The sequence below is a fragment of the Marmota flaviventris genome, chromosome 8, assembly GCF_047511675.1.
Source record: "Marmota flaviventris isolate mMarFla1 chromosome 8, mMarFla1.hap1, whole genome shotgun sequence".
NCBI lineage: Eukaryota > Metazoa > Chordata > Mammalia > Rodentia > Sciuridae > Marmota > Marmota flaviventris.
In genome coordinates this window covers 52,789,567-52,802,103 of record NC_092505.1, presented here as the reverse complement: position 1 = coordinate 52,802,103, position 12,537 = coordinate 52,789,567, and the positions used below count along the sequence as shown (strand labels likewise).

The window sequence follows — 12,537 nt, the reverse complement described above, 5'->3', positions numbered from 1 at the left end:
AAAAAAAGAAGAAAGGAAAGGAAAAGCTGGGTGTGGTGGCAGGTTCCTGTAGTCCCAGCTACTTGGGAAACTGAAGCAGGAGATTGCTTGAACCCGGAGTTTGAGGCCCCCATCTCAAACACACACACACACACACACACACACACACACACACACAGAACTACTATGCAACCACTGGAATTGTTACAATTAAAAAGTTTGGCTCCACAAGTGTCAGTGAGGGAGTGAAGAACTAGAATTCTCATACATTGCTGATAAAAATGCAAATATATCACTTTGGAAAATAGCTTGACAGTTTCTTATAAAGTTAAACGCTTACTTATCGAATAAGCCAGTAATTCTACTTCTTCATGTTTACCCAAGAGAGGATGTGAGGGTGATCTGGCTGCTACATCTATCACCCCATTCACTGCCAGAGTTGATTCTGCTGATTCTGGCTGGCTGGGCGGTGTCCCCTTCCTCCCTCACCACTCCGTGTGCATCCTTCTCAAAGAACCATTCTTTGGTCAAAGGTATATGAGTAGCTGCACTCCCCTGCTACAGACTCCAAACAAGCTCTCAAGAGAAATGAAAGAACATGTCCATATAAACAACAGTACTTGAATGTCCACATCAGCTTTATGCATAGTAACTAAAAATCAAAAATATGCAAACAACCCACATGTCCATCAACAGATGGACAAATGGAGAAACAAGATGTGGTACATTCGTACTATGGAATATCATTCATTCAGGAAAAGAAAGTTCTGTATCCATGCTGCAACATGTATGGAACTTGAAAACATGCTGAATGAAATAAGCCTACAAGAAACATAATGTATGACTCTACATATATATGAAATATCCAGAATTATCAAATTCATAAAGACAAAAGTAGATTAGAGGTAACTAGGGTCTGGGGAGAAGGAGTGTGAATTATTTTTTAATAGTTAGAATTTAGCAGTTTATTGTTGGGTTAAAAAAAGTCTTGGAAATAGCTAATAATGATGTTGAACAACATTGCAAAGGTAATTAAATTGTGTCACTTAAAATGACAAATTTTAATGTTATATATTTTACCATGATAAAAAAAATCACTTTAAAAATAGCCCAAATATGCATCAATAGATGAATAGAAAAATTTTGTTGTATCCATACAGTGGAGTGCTAGTACTAGGTGATAAGAATGAATAAACTATTGCTACACAGGAGCATCATGTTAAGTGAAAAGAACCAGAGACAAAAGACTACTCATGATATGACTCTATTTATGTGAAATTCTAACAATGGCAAAACTAGTAACAGAAAGCAGATCAGGGGTTGCCTGGAGCCAAGAGGATTAATATAGGAGTGTAAATAAACTTTTTTCCCACCAATTTTGGGGATTGAACCCAGGGTGCTCTATCCTGAGCCACATTCCTAGCCCTTAGTGTGATAGGGTCTCATTAAGTTGCTGAGACTGGCCTCAAACTTGTAATCTTCCTGCCTCAGCCTCTGGAGTACGGGGATTACAGCCATGCACCACTATACCTGGAGAAAATACATATATTTAGGATATAGATTTAGAGGCTTGCTCTTCTCTCTCTCTCTCTCTCTCTCTCTCTCTCTATATATATATATATATATATATATATATATATATATATATACACACACACACACACACATATATATATATATATATAGGTAAATATAGGTATATAGATATAGAGATCTCTCTCTATATATATATCATATATATATATATATATATGCACACACATCTTTATATATATATATTTTTCTAATTACATAGGATTAAACATAATGTATAAAATATATTTGTACTTGTAGCTTGAATGGGGGTAATTAAACAACAAGACTGGGACCACCACAGGAACAGAAGATTAATATATTTGATACCTTAGCTGGAAAAACACTGAAACCTTAACCCTCTGATCTTTCATTCCTTATTAATTAGGATTTTTTTTTAATCTTTTCTTCTTCTCTCCTATATTCTTCAATAACTTTAGCACAGGGACCAAGATGACCATAAGACCAGGGTTCACCATAAAACCGAGAATATTGGTATATAGCATTTCCAAGAAAAAAAACAAATAACTACTGATCCATATCTTCCACAAGGAAGAAATTCCTTGAAAAAATGTCACACTCAGGACCAGTGAGAAACACCATATCCTGATAAAAAGCTAGCCCCTTCTTTTGTTCAAGGAATAGTTTTGTCCCCTCTCAATCAGTGCTGACGCCCCTGTTAAAGCCTTGCCTGTATATGCTTACAACACTCAGCTTGGTCTTGTTGCTATCCTTTCCACACAGAAAGATCCCATCTCTTGTAGCAACACTGATGTAAATATAACCAATTCGCGCCTCCTTCTGTACTAGGATTTGAATCCACGGGCTGCCATGGGGCTATATCCCCAATCTTTTTTATTTTTATTTTAAGTTGCCCAGGCTGGCCTCAAACTAGCAAACCTCCTGTCTCAGTCTCCTGAATTGCAGGGATTACAGGTGAGCCCCACCACACCTGGCTGAATATAACCAATTTTTAAAAATAGGTCATTACCAATAATACTCCTCAAGCCCCAATTGTGCCCTCTCCAATCCTTCCTAGGAATAACTATCCTAAACTTTTTTTTCACTACTTTTTAAAGTCAATTTTACAATTTATAATCTCATTTTTTAAAAATTGTAATTAGCCTAATGTTTTCTTTTTGTCCAAACTACAGTTTATGTAAAAAGCCTGGTGCCAGGCAACCATTAAGCAGGCCATTGTGTTTGGGGTATGCTGTGCTCCCTTCTCTGCCACCCTAATCCCCACAGTCCTTGGTGACCTTTGCTCCCCCTAATCTGAGACTCATCTCTTACCCTTCACCCCAAACAGGGAATTTCCTGCTGTAACTTTCTGCTTTGGTCCTGATGAGCTACCTTTCCTGCCCACCCCTCCATGGGATATTAGCTTCTAATGGATGTCTCTCACAGTGAGTGGATAATTTTGTCCCCTATGAAAGGAAATTTAAGTCTTGGCAGAGGGGAGAGGCACACTGGGGGAGCAGGGGAGAGATATAAAGAAACAGTAGTCCCTACCCTAGGAGTACAAGGGGCCTGGAGGGAAGGGTAGGGGGCAGGAGTTAGGAAGATGGTATCTCTTCCCCTCAGCCCCCCCCCCCCCCAACTGGCCATTGGCTGGAAGTCCTGGAGTCAGTTCCCTTGCACCAGCTGCCACCTCCTCAGTTACTGTCAGAGTGTGTCCTAGTCCTAGTGTTTCCTTCAGATCTGGGAAGCCTCCCTCCCCAGACTGTCCTGTCATTGAGTATAGAGCTCTCCATGAGTTTCCATGTTAAAGAAAATTAACCATTGAGGGTATTAACAAGTAATGACATTAATCAGTTGCCCTGACCAATGACTGACTTTGTCGGGGGCCTCAGTAAGGATTGGTGCACAGTTGGCCTTTCAGTCATGCGCTGTGGACCCCAAGCCCAGGAGGTGCTTTTAGTCAAGAGTACCTTCAGCACTTTCTAACCACACCAGCTCTGAATGAGGCCCATCTAGACATCGAGTACCAAAATCACCCTGAGAACTCCTCCTGTGGCAAATTTTCCTATTAGGAAAGTCATAAGGGGGAAACTAAAAATGATGGATACCCAAAGGGAAAATTAAAGACAAGGAGTGTGGCCTTTTGAATGAGTGGAATTCAGAGATCCTTGGCTGGCCTGTCCATCTGATAATAAAGTACCCGCTGTGCCTATTCCACGGGTGTAACTTAGTTTAAATTTCACTTCCTCTCCCTGACTAGACTCTTAGAAATCACATTCTGAGAAATCCTTCCAAAACTGTGAGCAGGATATTGGCAAAAAAGTTGGCTAATTTTTGAAAAAAAGATTTTGTATGGTAAAGGAAGAATTTTCCAGGATGGAGAAAGGGAAGATAGAACAAAACTGAAGATGGAAACAAATTGTAGAATTGTCTGAGCAAGTCACAGAAGGTTCTTGAAGGATAAATATTAGGAAATATCTGTATGATTAAGTATAATTCAGAAGTTGTGGAATTCAGAGACCCCTGGCAAGGTCAGAGATCCCAAGGTCAAAGTTTAACATACTGATGTGAAACCAGAATGTAATTTTCTATGTTCAAAGCCACAAGGTTTTCACCTTTTAGCAACACTTGCAAGGAACTGGCTTAAGAGCTAAAGATTTTGTGTTTTATCTAGACAACTAGAGACAGGGTCTCACTGAGTTGTTTAGGGCCTTGCTAAGTTGTTAAGGCTGGCTTTGAACTTTTGATTCTCCTGCTTCAGCCTCCTGTAATCCACTGGGATTACAGGAGTATGCCACTGCACCCAGCCCAAGCTTGGCTAATTTTTGATATCTGTAGAGACAAACAGGATCACAAGGTAAAACCTTAAAACCAGGCTGTCAGGGAGGCCCTTGCTCGAACCTAAGATTCCAGCTGGGTGAACAAATCATAGGCCCATGTTTGGGCAACAACTAAGTGATCAGCTAAATCACACGGAGGAAGAGACTGCAAATTCTGTGTGTCTGTTTCCCTCACTCCTATCTAGCTAGCCCTTTCATTCATTCATCAGTCTGGTATTTATCAAGTGATCACTACCTGCAGACACTGTGGTAGGGGCCAGGGAGGTAATGGTGGAAAATATGCAGTCCATTTTCTTGAGAAAACAAAGTTTAGTAGGGACTCTGACAGGACAAAAAGCAATGAGAATGAAGTGTGAAAAGGGCCAAGTAAAGGTGTGTGACATAAAAGTAATGGAAGTACACAAAGGAACATCTAACCCTAGCAGAGGCAAAGCCTCCCAGAGAAGAGCTGTTCATACTAAAACTGACTGACAATGAAGCATTAGACAGGAAAGTTATCCTAGCATTTGCAAAGGCCTGGAGTTGAGGCAGGAGAAGTGAAGTGAATTGTCCTGACTGGTACAGCTGCTCAGTGGCAGAGGGAGGGCTCACTAAGTTGGATGTTTGTGCTGGTCGTAACTGCTAGGCCCTGCTGTTCCCTGGCCTTCACCTTACAGGACCCTTCAATCTCTGCTTACCTGAATCTGCTGGCAAGAATCAGGATGGGAGAAAAAGAACCCGAGAAGGATGGCCTCTTTGAAGTAGACCTTTGATCCCGCAGCCCCAGCTAGGACTCTGCAGGGACAGATCTGGAGTTTCTTTTTTCAAGACTCTTCCTAGGAAGGCCAGGGAAGCTCTGTATATATATGTAGAGGTCACCCAGGCATGTGTGTATATGTGTGCCCCCACTCCACTGCCCACAGGCCTCCGTTGAAGGAACTTCCTGTCCCTGGAGAGCCCTCTCTTCGTGAGCCATCCTCAGCTCATTTTCATGTGACTCCAAAGAAGGAAATCGGAGGCATGGCCTCATGAGCTCAACTGTCTTAATGAGTCACTGGATGCACCCATGGGAAATACCTCACCCTCCTGTTTTTCCCAAGTACAACACTTCTCCACACACCAGCTTCTCCTGCCTCCTGTTTTACTCCTCACAGATTTGGGGCTTATGGAAGAGTAACACTCAGCAGATCAGCACAGCCTTTGCCTTATTGCTGCCCTTAATTTGCCCTCAGCCCACGGGGTGCCTGGACTAGCCTTCTAACTTTTTTGGTTCAAGGCAGAGACCACTATCCCTTCCTTTCATATCACAGTCATACAAAAGTGCTAGGAACTTTGCGCTGCTCTAAATGGAACCCACAATTTGCTTTTGACAAACTCCTGAGACAGTCTCCCCTGATTTCTTCACTCAGAGCTAGCACTTCTTTCTCTATGTTCCCATTACATTCTCTGTGTGTGTGTGCATGCGTGCAAGCATGTGTATTAGCAATTAATTCAAGGGTGCTCCCCCACTGAACTACATACCTACCTCCTTTTTATTTTTTATTTATTTATTTAATTATTTATTTTTTATATTGCTGGGAATTGAACCCAGGGCCTTGTGCATGAAAATATTTCTTTTTTATTTTGAAATAAGGTCTGAGTTACCCAGGCCAGCCTGAAACTTGGGATCCTCATGTCTCAGCCTCCCAAATAGCTTGGATTAGAGGTGTAAGCCACCATCCCCATTTCTGCCTTTTAAAAATTTTTTTAAAAATTATTATTTTATATATATATATATATTTAGATGTTGAAAGACCTTTATTTTATTTATTTACATGGGGTCCTGAGAATTGAACCCAGTGCCTTACTCATGTCAGGCAAGTACACTACCCCTGAGCCACAGCCCCAGCCCCTCAAATTATTTTGTAAAATTCTGGGAATTGAACTCAGGGCGCTTTAGCACTGAGCTACATTCCTAACTCTTTTTACATTTTATTTTGAGACAGGGTCTTGCTAAGGTGCTGGGGAGGTCTCTCTAAGTTGCTGAGGCTGGTCTTGAACTTGGGATCCTCCAGTCTTAGCCTCCCAAGATGCTGAGATTACAGGTGTGTGCCAAAACACCTGGCTTGCTCATTTTTATAAGTTATCTTTTTCTTATTGCTTTGTAGAAGTACATTGTAACTCCAGGCATAAGACTTTTGTCAGTTGGATATATTGTAAATGTTTTCTTATAGTCTATGCTTTGACTTTTCACTCTCCTAATGATGTCTTTTGAAAAAAACAAGCTAGTGACTTTAGTAAGTTCCACTTATCGATTTTTTTCTTTTATGGTCAACACTTTTTGTGTCATGTTTAAAAAAATCTTTGTCTGCTTCCCATTGCATTTTTATTTGCCTGTATTTTTTACATGCCTCTTGTACCATAAATCTGAGGTTCTCATTGAGGGTGAAGTCTATGTTACCTGTTCTATTTTCCCTAAACCTAGTATAGTTTATGGAACATGGTTGGGGTTTAAGAACCATTTGATTTAAGAATGAATTCATGTACTGGATAAAGAACACACAGATGGGCACAGTTGTGCATCTTTTTCTTTCTTTTTTTTTTTTGTATAAACTAATGTGTACCATGATGATGTTTCAATGAGTAAGGTAAATGCCATTAATGTGAAAGCTGAAGTTTGCAATATACCATATTTAGAACCCAGGACAAGTGAATTAGAAGAGGTAGTCATTCTAGTTACATGATTAGGTGACATCATGACAAGCTGGTTTGTAGCATCAAAGAGGTCCGTTTAAGTTTCTTTTTTGTTGACAATCAGAGGTTCCATGTTGTCTCCAGTCTCTTCATGTTTTGTGTGAGAGCCATCACAGAATGAGAAATTTTTGGACTTCCAGCAATGGCAGTACACAATTTTATCTCCCAGCTCCTTTGATGGAATCTCAAAAGCATGCACTACACTATCTTGGGGTTGTCTTTCTGGATGTAAAGGTTTACCATTAATTTATTTGGACAATCTTTAACATAGAATGTTTTGTAAGGTGGCTAACCAGTTGCAGCTGTCCCAATAGCAATGACAACTGATGTAATCCCTGGTGCCATCATTCACAAGTGAGTCAAGGCACAGGATGCATCCTCAGGGCACAATGGGGTTTTCTCATGAGCTGCTTCCTATGTGAAAATTTATCATATTTTATTTATTTATTTATGTATCAGGGATTGAACCAAGGGGCGTTTAACCTTTGAGTCACATCCCGAACTCATTTTTTAAAAAATTTTGAGTCAGGGTCTCACTAAATTGCTCAGGGCCTTGCTAAGTTGCTGAGGCTGGCTTTGAACTTGTGATCCTCCTGCCTTAGCCTCCCAAGCCTCTGGGATTACAGGTGTCTGCCACCAACCCTGCTCTGTGCAAGAATTTTTATGTACACATGTATACATGTCTCAAGTTAAATCTGGTAAACAACTTTTGAAAAGTTCATTAAATAGGATCCAAACTGGCTGTGGCTGTGTGTACCTGCAGTCCCAGCTACTCAGATTCCCTGAGCCCAGGAGTTTGAGACCAGCATGGACAATATAGCAAGACCTTGACTCAAAACATATAAAATAAATAAAATAAAATAACATAAAATAAAAAAATAGTCTGTTATGATTTGATATGAGGTGTCTTCCAAAATTTCCTATGTCAATACAGGAATAATCAGAAGTGAAATGGTTAAATTATGAGAGCTGTAACCTAATTAGTCCATCCTAGTTTGAATAGACTAACTGGTAGCAACTTTAGGCAGGTGGGATGTAGCTGTAGCAGGTGAGTCACTGGGGGCTGCCCTGGAAGGGTTAACCTTCTCTTCGGCCCCTTCCCCTGGCTTGTTCTCTCTACTTCCTCCCTGCCATGATCTAAGTAGCGCTCTCAACCTTATACCAGGCCCAGAGCAATGGAGCCAGTCAACCATGGACTGAACCTCTGAAACTGTGAGCCATGATACACCTTTCCTCCTCTAAGATGTTCTTGTCAAATATTTTGGTCACAGTGATGAAAAACTAACACAGAGCTAGTTTTTTCATTTTCATTAAAAGAATAATAATTTAGAACTTAAATGAATTCTTTTTTTTTTGGTAGCAGGGATTGAACCCAGAAGCTCTTAACTACCAAGCCGTATCCAGTCACTACATTGAATATTTTTTACATTTTATTTAGAAACAGGGTCCCTCTGAATTACTTAGGGCCTCGCTAAATTGCTGAGCCTGGCTTTGAACTCTCAATCTTCCCGCCTCAGTCTCTCCAGTTGCTGGGATTACAGGTGTGTGCCACTGTACCTAGTTCTTATATTTTCCCCCCAAATTGAATTTTTTAAATATATATATTTTTTAGTTGTAAATGAACACACAGTATCTTTATTTTTTATGTGGTGCTGAGGATTGAACCTAGTGCCTCACACATGCAAGGCAAGCGCTTTACCACTGAGCTATTGCCTCAGCCCCCACATTGAATTTTGATAGAAGATACCAGGTTGAGGATTCACAAGGCTTTACAAAAAACTTATTAACCTCACAAAACACACAAACTATTATATTGGACCCTTATCATAGTCCTAAAACAAGCAAAATAAGTTTTATATTAGCGTCATGATGTAGATAAAAAGACAGTCCACAGGTTAGGGATGTGGCTCAGCGATAGAGTGTTTGCCTAGCATGCATGAGGCCCCAGCACCACATTAAAAAAAAAAAAAAAAAAAAAGACAGTCCAGAGGAATTTGACCTGCTCAAAGTAACAGTGAGTGAAGTAAAGCTTGAGGAAAATCCTAAATCACTTTAGTCCACACTCTAAACAGTCCCACATGTTGGTGCTTGAGACTTTCCCCCCCCCCCACATCCCAGATTCCATATCTGAAGGTATTTCTTCTTGGAGGCAATATTGTGATGCTTTGGCACCTGAGAGACCTGGGTCTTAACACCTGCTATAAATACCTATTGCCGCCAAGCATGGGGGTGCATGCCTGTAATCCCAGCAGCTCAGAAGGCTGAGGCAGGAGGATGTCAAGTTCAAAGACAGCCTCAGCAAATCAGCAAGGCCTTATATAACTCAGTGAGACCCTGTCTCTAAATAAAACACAAAAATGGCTGGGGATGTGGCTTGGTATTTAAGTGCCCCCAGGTTCAATACCCAGTACAAAACAAAACAACAACAAAAAACCCTGTTAACTGTGTGAACTTGGTAGTAATAATCTGAGCCTCAGTGTCTCATTTATAAAATAATGCCTCTCTCACAAATTTATTTTGAGAATTAAATACAATACAAAATGCCTAGGATGAGCTAATTCTCTCCTATTCTTAGATCTCAGATCATCAAAAGGAATTTCATATGCAGTGTCTGTTAGAACATCTCATATTTAGGTAATTAGAATAATCAAATGGCTAATTGCCAGATATCACCCAGATATTTAGACAATATCCCCTTTTTTTAACAGCTGACTTTCTTGTATGGATATTAGTAAAGTGGTGCTTATGAAACATGGGATAGTTAGAATTTGGCTTTCACCCCTTAAAGTGCCAAACTTTGTGGGTGGTGGGGAGTACTGGTGATGGTGCCTTAGAATCAATTTGTGACAATTAATTCAATGATTAATCTTTTTTATTTTTTTATTTTTTCAGTTTTCGGCGGACACAACATCTTTGTTTGTATGTGGTGCTGAGGATCGAACCCGGGCCGCACGCATGCCAGGGGAGCGCGCTACTGCTTGAGCCACATCCCCAGCCCCGTCAATGATTAATCTTATGAACAAGATACTTTGAACCCAGGGGCACTTAACTACTAAGCCACATCCCCAGCCCTTTTTATATTTTATTTTGAGACAGAGTTTCACCAAGTTGCTTAAGGCCTCACTAAGTTCATGAGCCCGTCTTTTTGTACTTGTGATCTCCTATCTCAGCCTCTCAAGATGCTGGGATTACAGGCGTGCACTGCCATGCCTGGCAAGACACTTTTTTGAGAAACTGTGATAAACAGGCTTAGGAAGTAAGGCCACCACTAGGACAATTTCCTTTCTTCCCGGTGGTAAGGCTTATGGGAATAGAGGCCTGGTCACTGCCATGAAAGCATGAATGTGTTCTCTTAGATTTTGGTTGAATTGGAGACTAGTCGTTATTCTGTTGGTGATATATGTAGGAAAGAGCAAATGGGAATCTGAGGGTACAAATAACAAACAGGGCCAGGCGGGGAGTGGGTGGGGGTGTTAAGTAATGATATAAAAAGCTTCCCATGACTGAAAGGCTTGGAAAAGCAGCATAAACAGATATTCCATTCTATGGGGTTTGGAGGTGCAATTTGAGTAAGAAATAAAGGAAGTTGAGAAAATGGAATTCACGCAGAAGGAAAAGGGAAAATATGATATAGCTAAACAATCAGGCCAGCTGTTTTCCAGTCCCCTCCAGATATGAGTAACTGACTAATCCTCCTTGTGGGTGGGCTCAAATTTCAACTGACAATTAGAAAGCACATTCCCTTAATTGGAGGGAGAGAAAAAAGGAAGCAAAAAGGTGTTGAAAGAGCTGCCATTTATACCAGTCCACTTAAGAGGAAGTTTGGTGTTTTTTCCTTTCTTCACTACAATAAAAATATTACAAACTTCAACCCACTCAAATTAGGTTTCCAATTTTAACTTTGCACTGAAACTGTTCTTGGTCTTCAGTGACTTTGTGTATCTAATGGACATGTCACTGTCCTTTTTACTATACCCCTAGGCAGTTTCCTGGCACTCTCCTGGCTCTGCCACCCCACTGGAATGTCTTCTCACTGGCTACACCTCCAGAGGGTCTCTGATTGAGGGTGTTCCCCAGGGCTGGGCTCTGGGCCCTCTTCTTTAATAACTTTCTCCCTAGGTGACCTCATAGTATTAAACTCCATCAATCCTGCTAACAAATTCTCAGATTTATAACTCTAGTCCATCACTCCTTAAAGCTTTGGATACCCATGTCCAACTTCCTATGTGATATCTTCACTTGCCATCAGTTAACATAAGTTTTCTTCCCAAACTTGTTTGACCCACCCATGGTCAACACCTCAATAACGATTTCTACCTACCTACCTGCTAGAAATGTGTCATTCTTGATTTCTTTTTCCTTCATATTCAATCCAATAGCAAGCCCTTTAATTTCTACTTTCAAAAGGCATCTCTTGGGCTGGGGATGTGGCTCAAGCGGTAGCGCGCTTGCCTGGCATGCACGGGGCGCTGGGTTCGATCCTCAGTACCACATAAAAATAAAAAGATGTTGTGTCCACCGAAAACTAAAAAATATTAAAAAATTCTCTCTCTCTAAAAAAAAAAGGCATCTCTGAGGGACTAGGGTTGTGGCTCAGTGGTAGAATGCTTGCCTGACATGTGTGAGGCACTGGGTTTGATTCTCAGCATCGCATATAAATAAATAAAAGTTCATTGACAACTAAAAATAAAAATTAAAAAATACACCTCTGAAATATACATTTCATCTCAAATTATACTTTCCAGTCCATTGCTCCTCTACAACAGGCGACCTCTGCTTTCCATCTTCATCACTGCAAGTTTCTCTACTCTTTTGCTTTCTTCCAATCCACTCTCCACAATTGCTCCTCAATATACTCAAAACAATATCCAAGCTCCTAATCAGGACCTAAGGCTCTGCATGGTCTGATTTTTACTCATCCTATGCCACACGTGTGCTTTTGCTCACTACATGCTACTTAGTCTTCTCTCAACATCTCAAATACCCACGCTCCTAATTCATGACCTTTGAACTTTTTTCTTCCTATTCTTAGCACAGATCACTTTATTTTCATCCTTCAGGTCTCAGTCTGAAAGTTAACTCCCTAACATCCAATTTAAGTAGAATTCTCTACTGGCTCCTTTTCTAGCTTTTTCCCATAATATTTTAATCAAATCTGTATTTCTCATTGATGTCAACTGTATTTCTGTCTAGGAAGTTTGCTCCTTGAGGGTAGGAGCTGTTTTGCACAACACTATGTCGCATTTTTTGGCACATGGTTAAAAAGCCAGAGATGGGGTCAAGGAAATGTTCTACAATGTTCTACGAAAGGAGGCAAAAGTGATTGCTGCAGAGATTGGACCCAAGAATGTTCTACCACTGATCTCCATCCCCATTCCTTTTTATTTTGAGACAGGGTCTTGCTAAGTTGCTAAGGCTGGCTTCAAACTTAGAATCCTCCTGCCTCAGCCTCCTGAGCAGCTGGGATTACAGG

The 12,537-nt window shown here is 40.6% G+C and overlaps 1 pseudogene; it reads right to left on the bottom strand.

Moving 5' to 3' along the window:
• Nucleotides 1-7,101: 7,101 nt before the first annotated feature.
• LOC114093223 (CDGSH iron-sulfur domain-containing protein 1-like) lies at nt 7,102-8,820 on the bottom strand (annotated as a pseudogene).
• Between the last annotated feature and the right edge of the window lie 3,717 nt (nt 8,821-12,537).